This window comes from Dicentrarchus labrax, unplaced genomic scaffold (genome assembly GCF_905237075.1).
Source record: "Dicentrarchus labrax unplaced genomic scaffold, dlabrax2021, whole genome shotgun sequence".
Taxonomy (NCBI): Eukaryota; Metazoa; Chordata; class Actinopteri; family Moronidae; genus Dicentrarchus; species Dicentrarchus labrax.
This window is the reverse complement of record NW_026136718.1, coordinates 27509377-27526011: the sequence shown is the minus strand read 5'-3', so window position 1 is coordinate 27526011 and position 16635 is coordinate 27509377. Positions and strand designations below refer to the sequence as shown.

The 16635-nt window shown below is 38.6% G+C and overlaps 1 protein-coding gene across 6 annotated transcripts in view; it reads left to right on the top strand.

Annotated features, from left to right (window-relative positions):
• The window catches only part of LOC127350801 (inactive N-acetylated-alpha-linked acidic dipeptidase-like protein 2), a 479274-nt gene that overhangs the window by 73555 nt on the left and 389084 nt on the right, over positions 1-16635 (top strand). For all 6 annotated transcript variants that reach the window (XM_051377800.1, XM_051377799.1, XM_051377804.1 and 3 more), the window contains one exon: positions 4730-4767. The gene's annotated coding sequence lies outside the window, so the exon portion shown is untranslated. The remainder of the gene's footprint in view (positions 1-4729; positions 4768-16635) is intronic.

Genomic DNA, 16635 nt, shown 5'->3' with positions numbered 1-16635 from the left:
TATAATTTATCATTTGAGGTGCAGGTTTGATAAGAAACACTGGTGTCATTGTTAAAACATTTTGTGGCTGTATAGCAACTTAATGCTAATTCTTTTCACATTACCGCTACTTGTAGATCAGTGGAATACAGTGAAACCACTGGCAGGACTGTGGGTGGTGTCAGCTGTGTGCACCTGTGTGCATGTACGTCCTTGTGCAAGTGCATAAGACAAACAAAAAGGGGACCCATGCATAGAAACAATATATTGTAAAATATAAAATAAAGAAAAACAAAATACAGTAATTAGATTCCACAACTCGCTGTTTTTTTTTTTTTTTTTTTTTAATTATTTGGCCTCTACATATATCAAAAATTCTGCTTACCACAGTATATATTTATCCTGCATCAATCCATGTGAGCTATTGTGGGACACAGTGTTCCTTTGTGATTGAATGAGGCTTTTTATAGCCCCTGTTACACTGATTTTAGACAGCGTATGAAATTTTATATGACATGCAAAGTGCTTCAGGTCCCCAGGCATTTATGGACAAAATATTTTAGTCTGACTTTGCAGAAGTGTGAGAAGCAAAGTCTTTTATTGGAGAGGTGTGTAGGTGTGTGTGTGCATGTGGGGGTGTGTGTGTGCATGTGTGTGTGCTGTGTGTGTGTGTGTGTGTGTGTGTGTGTGTGTGTGTGTGTCCCATCTATGCATACAATCTGTGTTTGTGTGTTCTTAGGTTGATTAACAAGGAGATGCTCAGGGGCAAATTATGGTGGGTAAACAGGACAACAACATTGTATTGCTGATTTTACATTCCCTCGCAGTAGTGATGGCTGATCAAATGTAAGGAGAGTGTTATTTGTTGTCCCTTTATTGGTGCGGGACAGGTTCAGGGTTTTCAAAAGCTTGTTTCAAAATGCCAGATGGTAACTATACTTTATTTTCTCTGTATAAAAGAGAAAGTTTGTGACTTTTTAGGCACAGTGCTTTAATTCCTTACCAAGACTTCAAGAATTCAGAATTAATTTGAGAAACTACCTCAAAACTGTAAACACAACCCAAGATTTTTTATCGATACTGTGACCCGTAGTGTCGCAGTATCCATAAAAACTGCTCATATTTGTTTTTGCAGTTAGGTGCACACAAAGCAGGCTGATGTTTCAGCATTCAATGACAACTGAATGTTTAAGATTGTGAGTTATTAGAAGTAGCGCCTGGAGAGCAACTGGCTGTGATGGAGTTATTGGCAGCTGGATGAACCCTCAAATTGTCTTAGTTTGAATATTTCATTGAGCCTACTCATGCTCAAAGCATATGAGCTAAGCAATGTGATGAATTAATTCAGTGAAAGCTGTGCTGATAGAGATTTCCCGCATGAGACAATATCTGATCTAGGTTATTAACTGACTTATCAAGTCATTGTCTCATTGACAGAATTGTTCCATAGGAGCTCTATGGAACAATTCTGACTCTCTGCCTTCATTCACACAAAAGTGGGAACCACCTGACTACATGTTCACCCTGGAGGGCCACTTCCTTTTCCTCCATTAATAATGAGTTAATGGAGGACTAGAGTCAACAGCTCTGCTATACATGGACTGTAATGTGAATCATATCTAGTTTTTGGTTCAGCAGTGGAATTGAATGGGGATAGATCATAAACAGTTTTCAGGAACTTTGTGTGTTGTATCATGTTGTGTTGAACTCTTAGGTGTCCCTAATAAAATGAAAAACTATTTTTAAATTTTAATAGCTCACACAATATGTGTTTTTATCAGTGTGATACTGCATGGCTTTTTTCTTAATTGTATGAGAATTGCTTTTAAATGTTGTTTTCCACTGTTTCAGGGCTTAGCTACAAGACTCATTACTTAATAGTGTTTGTTGTCTCAAAGACCTCAGCTGTATAAACCAAGGTTAAATATCTTCTGGACTTCTTTTCCCTTTTTAATATCTTTATGGTTTACAACCTGTGTTACCATCTGACTACTTGTTTTTCTCACTCTTTTGGTCTCTGTAGCAAGTGTCGCCATGTTTACACATCTCTGGAATTACTTTGTTCACTACCACATTATCATAAGTGATAAAAAATTATGGCAGAAACCAAAAAAAGAAAAACAACCAAAAAAAAAAAACAGAATTTTCCTTTAATGAGCTCAATATCAGATATTAATCTGGAAACCGATACATTGTATTCTTTGCGGGTTACCCTTGGCCATCAAATACATTCCTCTTTTTATCATTTAGTCTATTATTGTTACCTGTTCCTTTTTGTTTTTTATTTTTTTAGAAAATAGAATAGCTTTAGAATCAGTACAAGTGAGCCCACTCAGACTCCATCTTACCTTCTAATCACAGTCCTTAAAGACATCTGGCTAAGGAAGGAAATATCAATTACAAACCTCTAGTGTGCTGTCAGGCACATTAGATGGGGAATCATGGCAGCTTTGAAATAAAGTTATTACCAAGGCAGCCATTTCAGCGCTTAAGAGTAAAAATTAATAATCAAGTTACTACGGAAGAAGAAAAAGAAAAAAAGAAAATGGAGAAAATTAGACATGAAAGACAGCCACAGGTTGGGCCACGGCAAAAAACGTTTTATTCATCGTCTCATCTCCGGCTTGAAAGCAGGCGTCTTTTGTTCTTATTCATCTCCGCTAACCCTCTACCTCACCCACACGCCCACTCTTTTTTTTTTCTTCTCACCCCTTACATAATTACACTACTGATATTTTTGTGATGGCTTTCCACCTTTCTTTTACAAATGCCCTGCAGGGAAAGGAAGTGAACATAACACATAAGAAACAAAACACATTTCACATGTAGCCTATACTGTAGCTTCACAGGGTGTTCTTTTTCCACATGAATATACACTGATCAGCCATAACATTGTGTCCACCTGAGCACCCTGGTAGTCAGAATGTTCTGCAGTCCCATACCAACAAACTGTTTCTATTAAATGTTTCAGCAGTTTGAGCTACAGTAGCTCGTCTGTTAGATCGGACCAAATGTTGCTTTAACTACTGATTGAAGTGGGTTTATCTTGAATTTCTGACAATGATTTCTGAAATAAATCGGAAGGAAACGAAAATGAGTCATGAGATTTTTTTTTTTTTTGTGCTTTACAAAGACAGACACTTGCACAGGACCTTAAAAATAGAAAAAGTTAAGAGATAATTAAAAATACAAGGAAGCAAATAAAAACCAAAGAGTTTCAAGAGTCTGAAATTGTGATATGATCTGCTGGACCTTGCCGGAGTGGAAGGGCAAACAACTTTCAACCGCACAACTACGGATCAATTGTTATACAGAGTACACATCTAGTTGTACCTTGTCCATTCAAGTTGAGTTTGTTTATTTTCAACTGGTCCTTCAGTTTAAGGCTGAATTATGACATTGACAACATGAAAATGCTCCTTGATTGACTGAGCACTCTAGCACTAGCAAAGTAAATCTAAGGAATCTTTATCTTTCAGCCTGCCTTTCTGTTCAAAATCTGCACATTCTCTCTCTTTGCATGCCTATTTCTTTCAGAGTCTACCTTATTTTTAAATAGTAAGTACTAAGGGCATTTGCTGCACTTGAGAAATCAATAAATAACAGCCCCCTCACTCCACTGCTCTTTTTTTTAACCAAGTAATTCCCGATGCAGTGGAGCAGTACCTCGGTAACAGAACGGCATGACCTCTGGCTCAGTTCAGGGAAAGCCCGCACACATTTATAATTAATGTAGATGAATTTTTACCCCTCTGGAATTTACTCATTGCCATTTTTGAAGAAGAAGACTGGAATGCTGGCCATGTAGTACAATGTGTACAACCAGATTTGGCATGCTTGTCCTTTAACCTAGACAACGTTTTATATATTGATTTCATTTCCTCAACTCAACCCAACCTTAAATGTAGCAGCTGAAGATCAGAATTTATTCATGTATTTATTTTTTTTGCAACAGTCCTATGGAGTTTGGACGGCATGATGATGTTATCGTGCTAATAGGGATGTTTTTGGACAAAATGACGTTGTTTTTACTCTTTAGGTTGGAGGATCTTGAGTTTTGACGGGTTGTTAAAAGACAAAAGGCTCACTCTCAGCATACCAGGCATAAAATACAGTGAGGAACATAATAATAGGTGAAATAATAAAGGCTACCTCTGAAATGAGTAAAGAGTAACTTACCTAATTTTTGAGTAACAAGTTCAAGACCGTTTGAAAGCATGTCATAGTTCTGACTTCCTGTCTCTACCTTTTCATTATCCTTCCTCTCGTCATGTATTTTTCTCTCTTCCATCTTTGAGACTTTATGTATAAGTTGCTCTCACACACACACACACACACACATGCACACACACACACACTCTCTCTAACACACAAATACACACACACACACACACTGACAGAAATGCACATCTACCCACTTTGTCCATCTGCAGGATGTTGAGGATTCACTGGCATACTCTCTGAGCCTTTATCTGTGCTATTTTCAGCAGAAGAGCAGTAAGTGAAGTATTGTAAGAGGTGATACAAAAGCGTCCTTCTCAAGGGAGGAGAGAGAAGCAGAGGAGAGAGTTTGTAAAATATTATTCATCTCCACCTCTTTCCAGCTCTCTCTCTCTCCCCCTCTCTGACTCTTTCAAGGCTCCTGGAGAACCCACTTCATAAGCTTGGACAAAAAGAATTTCCACTGTATTTAATAATGCAGGTAGTTCACAATTCCTCCATCTCTCATGTCTTTTTTTTTTTTTTTCAGGCCCATTGAAACACCAGATCCACTCCAACACATTAAGCGTAAGTAACAATGTGACACAATATCATGAATGCATTTCTGTTTTGCTTCTGTCTTTTACAAGACTGATATAACCAAGAAAGGATCCAACCAATAGGCAGTTTGTGACATTTATCTTTCCTGCTCTAAACATTTGATGCCATTTTGCAAGGAAAATGCCCTTGTGCTCAGGCAGAGAGGAATTGTATGTTTTCCGTGTACAAATAACCGGGTGGTTAATATGTGCAAGAAGCAGCAACAAAGTTCTACCTTTAGAAAGAAATACTTCAGTAAATAGTTGCAGTATAAATGGGACATGCAGAAATATGTCACAGCCGTTGCCTTACACAGATTTAATCAAAATAAACACTGAGGAGTGGAGATTAGGTGCTGTTGGGCAGAAACCTCATATGTCCAATTTTTCTTGTATGTTTTTTTTGTGTCCTTGTTTTCTGTGTAAAAATGTCATGTTAGTGCAAAAAAACCCCAAAATAGATGAAGTCCTTAGATCACGTGCATCAATCTGACACATGATGACCTAAACACAATAATTGAATTTGTTTGAGAACATGGGGCAAGGTTTTGGTGCATTAGTATTTACAGCAGCAGGGCAGTGTAGGTGGGATTTAATCAAAATAAACTGAAATGGCCATTACTGAAGGAATATGGAACATGTAAGTAGGTTGTAGGTAAAACAATAGAGGACCAGGGCCTAGAGGAATATTACAGTAATGGGCCGTCAACATGAATTCCTCTGCCAGCAAGAACACAGGGTCCAGGGAAATGCAAAGAGAATATCCTACCAAAAACAGAAAACATAAATAATACAAAGAGAAGTTGTAACATAGTCAGGTCCGTCCAACATGTCAGACCTTTTCCAACTTTTATTCAGATGGTTGTCTTTCTTTGCCAAATGCCATTGTAAAGAGAGAAACTGTTGAATGGATCAATAAGAAGATATGGATTCAGCAGCATTTGGGCCTTCCACAGTGACATCTCTATAACTCAGTGATAGTATGTGATAATGCAGCTTATTTCCAGACCTTTCTGCGCCCCCGCATTGACACACTGCAATTTAGGAGTCTGAAATGTCAACAGTGTTGTTTCCCAGTGGTGTCATAGATGGCCTTCTCTATGACAGTGTGTGTACACATATGATGGGCTGCCCACCGTACATCTGCTTGACTGCTCCATTTGATTGCTCACTGCAGTAGCACCCTGGGAAATGTTAATGGAGGGCAGTTAACGTCATATACAGTTCACCACTCGACCCACCATCACGGCCGATGGAGAGATGGATAAAAAAGGTGGAGAGATTTACTAAGTAGGGTTAAGGAAGGCAAGGAAGAACACCCACTGCAGTATTGAGGAGTCTGCTTAATTGCATATCTGTTCTTATACTTATTTGTGTGTGTGTGTGTGTGTGTGTGTGCGTGTGCACGCGCCTCATGTCTTTGTGACTGAAGTGTGCACTAATGTGTAAAGCATTTACATCAGTGTGAGAAGAAGGTGTGAAGCAGACAGACAGACAGGTACATCTTGTCCAATGGCCCGTCGGCCACTTTGGCTACTGTTGCTCTGTCACGCTTATCTCCCTCACACACACACACACACACACACACACACACACACACACACACACACACAGACCACTGCTCGCTCTGTTGCCTCCCTGACCTGAGATTGCTGTGTGCTGCTGCTCACATTCAGAGAACCATCGGCCCGTATACAAAACACACACACACACACACACACACACACACACACACACACACACACACACACACACAATGATTTATGGCCTCCAATACAGTCAATAAGAGCCATGGCCAAGATGAAGGACTTGCTAGCAGGACACACACACACACACACACACACACACACTGTTGTCCATTAGCTAAGTGTACTGGAGTGAGCTGCTTTCCACATTGACTCTCTTTATTACATTCCTGGTCAATGCCACTGTTGCCTCTGCTGCTTCATGTGAAAAAGTAAAGGTGTATATAACCTGTGTACAGTATATAAGATGGCATGTGGATAGGTGTGTAATGAAACCACTAGTGTGAGTACTTCAACCCGTAGCATTACACACATTTCATACAGATCGTTTTTGTTAATGTTAATGCATCACAACATTTGTGGGGTTAAAATTGGCCCGGTTAGCTCAGTCGGTAGAAGTGGCGACCCATATACTGAGTTTCTGCAGCGGCCGGGTTCGAATCCGACCTTTGCTGCGTGTCATCCCCTCTCTCTCTGCCCACCTTTCCTGTCGATCTTCAGCTGTCTCTATCAAATAAAGGCATATCTATAAAAACCACTGACATTCCAGATGATAGAATTTACCAATAGCATAACCTATTCTGATATCTCATTTGTGTGCATAGCCTGAAAGTGAAAACCAAGTAAATTATTCAAGGTTGAGTACAGTGTAGAAAGACTTATTTTCACTCCCCACCTTTCCTCTTATATATTGTCTTTCTAAGTCTTCTCATTTTTCTTCTTTTTCTATCTTCTATTGTCATGTCTCCTCTTCTCCTCCCACCACTGCTCAGTGACTTTTGTTTGCCTAATAAACACTGCAGTATCTCTTAGCTTGGAAATAAAATCAACTCTGTTTTAGAGCGACACAAGCTGTGCTTTCACATAAAACAACGGTCAATTAGACTTAAGACGCTGAGCCTCTTCCTGGGTCGTAAAACATGGATAATAATGAGCAAACCAAAAACAAGAAGCAAAGACACTTTCACTCCTCATCTGCAGTCGTTGGAGTTGTTACAGGGGATTGTTGAGAACTTTTTATAGTATTTGTTTTGTTTTCATTGTTATGGTTGCCTGTTCAAATGGCTTCCACATTAACTGGCTTGTTGACGGAGCTTTCGGAAGATTTTTTATTTCACTGCTAAGTTGTGTGCAAGTAGGTGTAATTCAGAGTTACAGCTTGGCCTCCAGACCTGCTTAGCAGTGGTTGGAAAGATAAATCTGATGGGTTGTGGCATGCTTGCATTATGGCTCTATGGACGGCATGAGTCAGTTGGTTGGTCTGTGACTTTGGTCCAAACTGAAATATCTCAACTATTGGATGGATTGCTATAAAATTTTGTCACTGGTTCCCAGAAGATGAACCCTGGCCACTTTTGTGATCCCTTGACTTTCCCTTTAGCACCACCACGAGGTTGACATTTGTGCTAACTATTTAATGAGTTTTCATGAAATGTTGAACATGTCCCCATCAGAGTGAATTGTCTAGACTTAAGTCATCCCTTAAATTTGCATTCAGCACCATTGTGTTCTTCTAATACTTTGGCTCATGAGCAATTACCTGGAAAACAAGTGGCATGTGTTTAGTGTTGATTAGAAAATGTTGGCATTCTTAACTAAACCAAAATTGTTCTAAACACTATACCTGCTAAATATCAGCATGTCAACACTGTCATTGTGGCATCAGCATTTAGCTCAAAGCATCACTGTTAAATACAGCCCCACAGAGACACTAGCATGGCTGTAAGGCCAGATTTACTAAGAACACGATGTTTCCTTATTTTGTTTTGTTGTGAAACACTGGTTTGCCTCTAAAAACCGACAGAGACAGACTGAGACGTGAACATACTGTAGCTCATTAGTTGAAGTACTTGCAACTCATAGGCAGTGAGTTGAAACCAAGATATGTAATGAGTGCGACATTTTTAAGTTGAAGTGCTCAGTACTTCTGTGGTACTGACCAAAATATCACAGAATATCAGAAAGTACTAAAGCTGGTATTGAATTGTGGGTTAGATTTGTGACCTTGTTTACCTATTCTTATATCAGACAGTTTCTGATTTGGAAAATGGAAAAAAAAAAAGGTTTAATTGACCATACGTCTTGGTATTGGTACCAAAACTCTGAGACTATTGACACCAGTATGAAAAAAGTACAAACGATCTGCTTACAAGTCAAAAGGATTTGGGACTCTAGAATAAGGTTTCAGGCTATTAGTAACAGTAGCGGTAGTCTCAGTAATTGTAGGCTTACAGTTAAGTAGTAGTACAAGTATCAGTAGTGGCACATCTCTGGTTCACTTGAGTGTTTGCCCTCGCCTTGAGGTAACATTGTTAGTGCTGTAATGTGATTGGACACACACTGGATTCTCATGTGACACAGTAAGACACACTCAGCAGAGACATACTGGCTGTGTGTGTGTGTGTGTGTGTGTGTGTGTGTGTGTGTGTGTGTGTGTGTGTGTGTGTGTGTGTGTGTGTGTGTGTGTGTGTGTGTGTGTGTGTGTGTGTGTGTGTGTGAGAGAGAGAGAGAGAGAGGGAGAGGGACTGGTCACTAGTGAATCAAAAGAGTGTAACTTGGAGTGGCTCAAGTTCTTCTCTTAAGCCGGGCGCTGATGACTTGTCCTGAGGAGCCTGACCTGAGGCTTAGCCCCCTCATCAAACTGGCTTAACTGGAGTGGCACACTGGAAAGATGAAGCCTGGTTGTAGCTGGGTAACACAGGCAGACTGACAGATCAACATACAACAAGTCTACAGCTTGTCGCTCTTCAGGTCAGCTCTGCTCATTGCTGTTTCCTAATGCTCGTTCACTCAGATCAACATTTGGTGTGCGTTATTTATTTAGTGACTACAGTTGTCAGATTGAGAGACAATCTTAATCAGTAGGATTATAATCAAATTATAACTAGTGGAGTGATTTGATATTTCTATTGATGGCCTACATGCATAGTTTACAAGACACCTACCAACAACATGATCATGTAACATTTTCTCAAAAGTTCAAATGTATGTTAGAGAAATGTCCCTCTGATCAATGACATGGCATAGATTTGGAGTTTAAATCCATTTATTGAATCTAACTAGATTTACCTTTCAACATTTGCAGTTAACATTACTTATCATGATTATAATTGACACAAACTCAACAAAACACACCATCCACTTGCAGTGTAGTATGATGTAAGAGAGCTATGCTTCCTTTACCTCATTAGAATTTGAATGAAAGTGTGAATTACTAGAGTTGGTAAAATCTTCTTCAAGTAATGTTCGTCCTAAATGTTTTTGTTATTTGACTTTTATTGTTATTTGCTAATAAAAGGCGCAAGGAAAACTAAAAGGTTTAATTTAATTTATTGGCATTGGGGCTCTGAGCTTTGTAAACCTGGGTATGTTGCCAAACAGGTTTCAGTTTCAGAATCTTCATCATCATGATCCATATATCTAAATAAGTATTTGAAATGCATTTGTTGATGTATGATGCACTTCAAGAGTTTTTGTAGTTGGCAAACGTATTGCTACATTCACTAAAGATGAAGATGTTTGACCACATTTCATGGCAAACTCTTCATTACATGGCAAAATATTCTGTGTATAGAGTTGGAAATTTGTCCTAAGGGCAGTTCCATCAGCAGATGTGATGATTTATGAGTATTAGTTTTTGAAATGCTGTGTGGAAATGTTGGACTAATGTCAACAAATCCCATGAAAAGATCAACACCCTCAATTTCTTAATCTGTCTCTGAATACTTAAATACTTTGTGACTTCCCTACCCTGTATGTGGGACTCCAAAGACTATTGAGTCCTACTGAACACATATATCTTGGTCAAAGTAGTGAAAGGGAGGCAAGTTATGGTTTTGCTCCCTACTTTTTTCACCATTTCATTCATACATTTGTTCTTCTTTTCCCCTAATATACCTGTCTCACTACTGGGTGACACTCTTGAGTTTGAATCCAGATTCTCAGAAGCAGAACCGTCCTGGCTGCATAGTGTTTGGTTGAATAAAATGACAGCAGCTATCCCTTTTCTATTGCCTGCCTTTATCAGCTTTAGTCAATCAGACAAACACTTCTTAGTTGGGTTGTTTTCACTCACTGAGGCTACTAGGAAATCTGTCTCGAAGAAATGTTTATAGAACAAATGTCTTCACTTGGTGTAGATTTTAGTAATAAAGAGTGGCAAATAAGTATATTTATATGAAAATGTTGTGGAAATTATTGTAATTTGGCTCAGTAGTTACATTTCTCTTCAGTGTGTTTGAGAGGAACATAGGCTCGTTTGATGTAGAAAATATAAAAACCAGGGACCATGACCAAACCCAAATAGTCTGTGGAAAGTGAAAACTCTGCACTTAAGTCGACCATAGACTTCCTCTATTGTATCAGAGAGAGGGAGACAGGAAGAGAGAGACTGATTTGGTGTATCTTAGAGAGTGTGTCGGCCGCTGACTCTGCTTTTCCCGTGGCTGGGTTATCTGTGCAGGGTAATGAATGGAGTCCGACAGAGTTAAGTTGAGATGAATGGATGTTCTGGATTCAGCCCACAGGCCTTATCATCACTGGAGTATGAAGGCAGCTATTAAACAATGCCCACAACATACGGTGTACAGGAAAGGACCTTTGGTGATTCAACAGTAAGATTGTTCTTCCTTTAACAGAGTGTCAAAAAAAAACATTTCTTCACACCTATGTTTCCTCTTAATATTAATCCACAATTGTGTCACTTTTGTTTGCATTTAGTGTTTCTCACCAAAACATGTCATTGCATCCTGAAGATTTAATAAATGTGTTTAATGCCTTTCTTTCATTTGCAAAGCCAATTTTTTGCATTCTTTACATTCATAGATGTATTATGGAGAACTGGATACAGCGTAGGTGGTCGGGCTCTGTTCATTCATATGAAAGCTGCACTTGAGTTAGAGCTTTACAACATGGTAAAAACATAATTATTTCGACAGATAATTTAACTTAAAGTTATTTCTAAAAACTATTAAAATCATGATGATGTGATGTTTTTTGGGCTCTGTACCAAACAAATATGTTTTTTTAAATCTGGAGAATAACATTTGTAGGCCAGGAAATCTCTTCAGAACTAATGCTGTTTTGTCACACATTTACCTTTATCAAAAAATTGCATCTTTTGCAATTTGTATTTTGCACTGGGATATATCGCAATTTTGATAGTATCTTGATATTATTTGTGGAGCTCTAGTGTGACTCCAAAAAAGTGTGAAATCTGGATATAAAATTACCTGGATCTTCTACACATGCCTCCACATTCAGCAGCCCATAAATCATGTAAGCAAGATACTGAACCCCAAATTGCTCCCTATGCTGTGCATCGATGTGTGAATGTGTATGAAAGAGTTAGTTTCTGTTTGATGGGCTTTGCCATCACTGGGTTGAATGTCTGTGAAAGGGTGAATGTGGCATGTAGTGTAAAAGCGCTTTGAGTGGTCAGAAGACTAGAAAGGCGCTGTACAAGTGCAGGTCCATTTACTATTTACCATTACACAACAGATTTCGGCTACCTTCTCTGCAAACTTGAATGGGATAAAATCATTTAATCATTCAACATGTTATTGGACCAAATGGAATTCAAATTAGTTAGGGTTATTGTTAGGGTTGTAGTGTTAAAATAATGTATCAACCGGTAAACAGTGTGAATAACATTAGGTCATCTTTACACAGTCTGGCCACTATGTCACTAGCTTCCAAGCCCGGCACACTTCCTGGGGGCTTGTTTACCATCACATTTTATGCATTTGGTTGCAGTCTTGTTCACTGCCTTTCTTGGCACATGTTTGTTAGTACTGTAAATAGTTTGAAAGCAATCTCAAAATGTGTATTGCACTGCCCACATGCATTTATATTAACAAACGGTGGACCTACTCTTAAAAACACTACTCCATGGCGCTACTAGTGGTCACACTCCAATTGGCGAACCTTTAAGCTGCATCCAGGGGACACTGGAGATCATAAACAACTGTTTAGACTCAGAGTTATAGGTGCAAAATGAGGAATAATTCTACACCTGCTTATTCAGAAACTGATTTTCTTAACCCTTAAACGCATGGGTGTTTTTTCAAATATTCTTAAATACCTTTGTTTTTTTTGCAACCCAGCATTTATATAGCACAGTTTAAGCCAATTAGTATTTCACAAGGACTGCTTTACCATGTCTGCTGATTGTTTAATGGGCTGAACAGACGGAGTTTCTTTGGTACATTGTATAACAGTATGTGTCTGCACCAATGACCCGTTTAAACCAGAAATACATTCAATAACATATACATAAAGGATGCCACCAAAATTCTATTTACAAGGTTTATTTAATAACTTCTGGATTGTGACTAGATTTCAATACCATGTGGGTCAAAATGGGAACAGTACATTTTCCAGTTTGTGAGGATTAGACACTTTTCTTCATGCAGGCCCACTCAATTTTAAGCTGACGCGACAGGTGTGTTTTTGCATAGAAATCATGCTTTGTGCAGCATCTTGAAAATCTTTTCAGGGAGACCAGGCTTTCATCTGACAAGAGCGACACTGAGTGCAATCAATTAGCAGCCTGCAACAATCAGCAAAGCATACTCACAGCACTGTGCTGGAACAGTAGTTTCTGATAATTGGTAGACTGTCCTCCCACTGATATGATGAATAACCATGATGTTTATGGAAAAGGAAGTCTCTAATATTTTGCTAAAGTGGGATCAGCGCCTCTTCAAATGAAACTGAAGAGTGCCTTTATGAGACGTAGAGAGGGAGAGAGAGAGGGGGATGCAGGAGAGATAGTGAAATATATAGTGAGAGAGGGAGGATGTTCAGTGTGGGGCTCATTAACTCAGTAGATGTAATCAGTGGGAGGGAGTGAGACATTTTGCCATCGATTAATGAGCAGCATGGGTAGTGTGTGGTGAGGCCATACTGTATGTGCACTGACTGAACTCTGTTGTCAGCTCTGAGGCTGTGATGTAACAATCTGTGCATGATTATCTATATATCTTTAGATATAGACGCTCAGGGGTGAAACTGTAAATTATGATGTGTGGGAGTTCTCATAGGCAGCGATTTATGTTTTTGCCTGTGGGTGCCCACATTAAGTGAATATCAGCAAGGTGATGATTCTCACAAAATCACTTTTACTGCACTTGCTTTAGCTTTTAAAATCTTTGCACAGGCGTAACAACAGATGATTACTGCTTCTGTCTTTGTTTATTGTCTATGAATACACCTTTGTTTTTGATTAATTGTGTCTAAAATCAATGATAAATGCCCAAGGTGATGTTTTCATGTTAACTTAACAACAATAAAGAATGGCAGCAAATCCTCACATTCTTGCATAGGAATCCAGGGAATGCTAGACCAATTTAATGAATAAAGAACTGAAAAGACGATGACCATGAATGTCACCTTTATCATCTCACTTGAGTTTGAATGTCTCAGTTTAAAAAATAAAAATAAAAGATGACTATATACGCAGCTAGACAGTACATCAATTGACTCACATTTTCATTTTAAAACAATGCAAAAAACAGTTGAATTGTAAAATCAACATCTAAACTATGAATACTTCTGCTGCTAAGGGCACTGTAAAACAAGCCCCTCACTCAATCTATACATGTGTAGAATAATTTTCCCATAGTATCCCATATGAGAAGAAGGTGCCACACCAAAAAGACATTGCAGATGTGGTGGTGTATCACATTGCCAAACGTGTCTCTTGTAGTTTTTAAGAAAACAAAAAAAAAGAAAAACCCTATTACAATCATAAATTTCTTTATTTTATTCTAAAATTTATTTTTAGGCCATATTGCACTGCCCTAACTATATATGTTAACATCTACTGTAGACAAATGAAGCGTGAAAAATCAAAAATAAAAGTTACTAAATACTGTGTACATAATAAAAATAGAAACTGTAAAGTATTTGAGAGAAAAGTACAATCAAAAGTCGTGTGGCTGCAGAAAGTGAGTGTTAGCAGCTTAAAATAGTTAAGGCTGGTCCACACAGCATGCATGAGCAGTCTGTGAGGGCTACTTTGCTGTTCTGCTGTAGATTAGCGTTCAGAGAGTGAGAATTTCTGGATTAGGGTTTTTCTGGGAACCGAGCATAGCTCACAGAAAAAATAGGCGAAACCTCGTCTCTCTAGTTAAGTGTCACTGCAGCTGCACCTGAGCTGTGCATCTCACGACAGTGTCGCTGCTCTAATCTGTTGAAATGGGTGCCGAAATAAAAAGCCAATACACAGCCAAAAAATTCTGCCATACGCAGACGCTGCAGACATGGGCAGATGTGTGGACCAGGCTTAATAGTACAAAACAGCTTGCAGCTATCCTCCACTGTAAATTTGTATAACTGTGTACCATGAAGCAGAATACTGCTGGGAAAAAGCACTTTCTCTTAAAAATAAGTTTAAATAAAATTAAACAATGCAGTTCTTCTCAAGTTCAGTGTAAAACATAAATGCATTCAAATTTAACATGGAATATACTATATACTGAAATATACAATATTGGCCAGATATATAAATATGAGCATATGCAGTGTAAAGATGATAAAAATTAAGCATGCACGTTTGTGTATGTACAGCATGCATCCCCAGCACAGAGCAGCCATATGGGACACATAATGGGCCCACCGTGTGGTGTCATCAAACTGACAGGACACGGTGATTTAGCCCTGCTGGAAGTGGATGGATCCATGCTTACCTTCAAAGTCATCTGTCTCCTGCTTGGTGAGAGTCTAAAAGCCCCAAGGGACGCAGTACAGCATGTTGGCCATTCAAGTACCTCTCAATTACTGCTTTTAATTTCCCTTCCACTGCTGGTCCGTCTCCATTAGCTGTGACATTTCTCTGAGATGTGAACTATATAGCTGCTTTTCTAGTCATGCCACAGTCCCTGTCTGCTGCAGAGATTTTGGTGAAACTGTGTTTTTGCACCATCATAATGGGGACAAACTGTAAGGGTGTAAGTTTTAGGAAGGCATTACCCTGCAGCCAAACTGTGTGGCAATTTCATTTAAGTTCTATAAAACCTTATTGCTCCTCAGGCTTATCTGTGGCTTCAAATTAAATAATTTGATTTAATGAATTAAGTTGTTTTGATTAAAGATAAGTAGATAAGATATGAGTGGTCATTTACTTTATTGTACTGTCTGTGATTATATTTATTTTGTCTGAAGCACCCACACTTTTATACTGTGCTACCATTTCAGCTAGTTTAATCTCTAACTAAATTTAAATTCCAACGTATCATGAGCTTTTAGTCCTTATTTGTACATTTCACATTTGACAGAATTATAGATATCACAATATCAGATATTTGCCATTTTCAACAAAACTTAGTTGTTTTACTGTTTGACTGTATTCTGTAAAATATCTGCTGTAGGCTCCAGATTGAGTTTCTGCAGTTGTCATGGATTCACTGGAAAGCCAATAAGTCTAACTTATTTTATTTACGACTTTATAATGTAATTCTGCTTCTCTGTGAAAGGATCCCCTGAAGTAGATTATTAACAAGGCTTCAGTATTTTCATATTAATTATACTAAGGCATCGTTATTGCCCCATAGATATCAGTGATCGCCTTATAAGTTTAATGTTCTGGTGTGAATCCTTTATATTTACTGCATCATTGTATATAGAGCAACACAATAGAACAGCATAACAAGCTACAAAGTTTCACTCACAAACCTACTGTTGTCTCAAAATTACCCAGCTGTAATCAAAAAGAAAGTAGCGCGATGAAAAAAGGCGGTCAAAGCAGTGTAACACAAAGCGGCACTAAGAGCAATTTTCCATTGCTGAATGCTAGCGATCAGCTGCACCATTTGCCCTATTGCTGGCATCCAGCAGTGTGATTACCACTTCAGCTGACAGAACTGTCAGATGCCTTAGTGTTCTATTAGTTAACTACAATTATAAAGCATTTTTATTTAAATGTGTGGAAATGGGATGTTCTGATGACCATGTGAAATATGAGTCTCTACCCCTTGATTCCACCAGACATGGATCTGTGATGTCTGTGTGCAACGCTGTTTTGTTCCGTCCTCTGCATGGCTTCATATCCCACCGGGAGACTTTCAGAAGTGAATTGCCTGCCAGATTTTGTTGATTTGGTGACTTCGCCT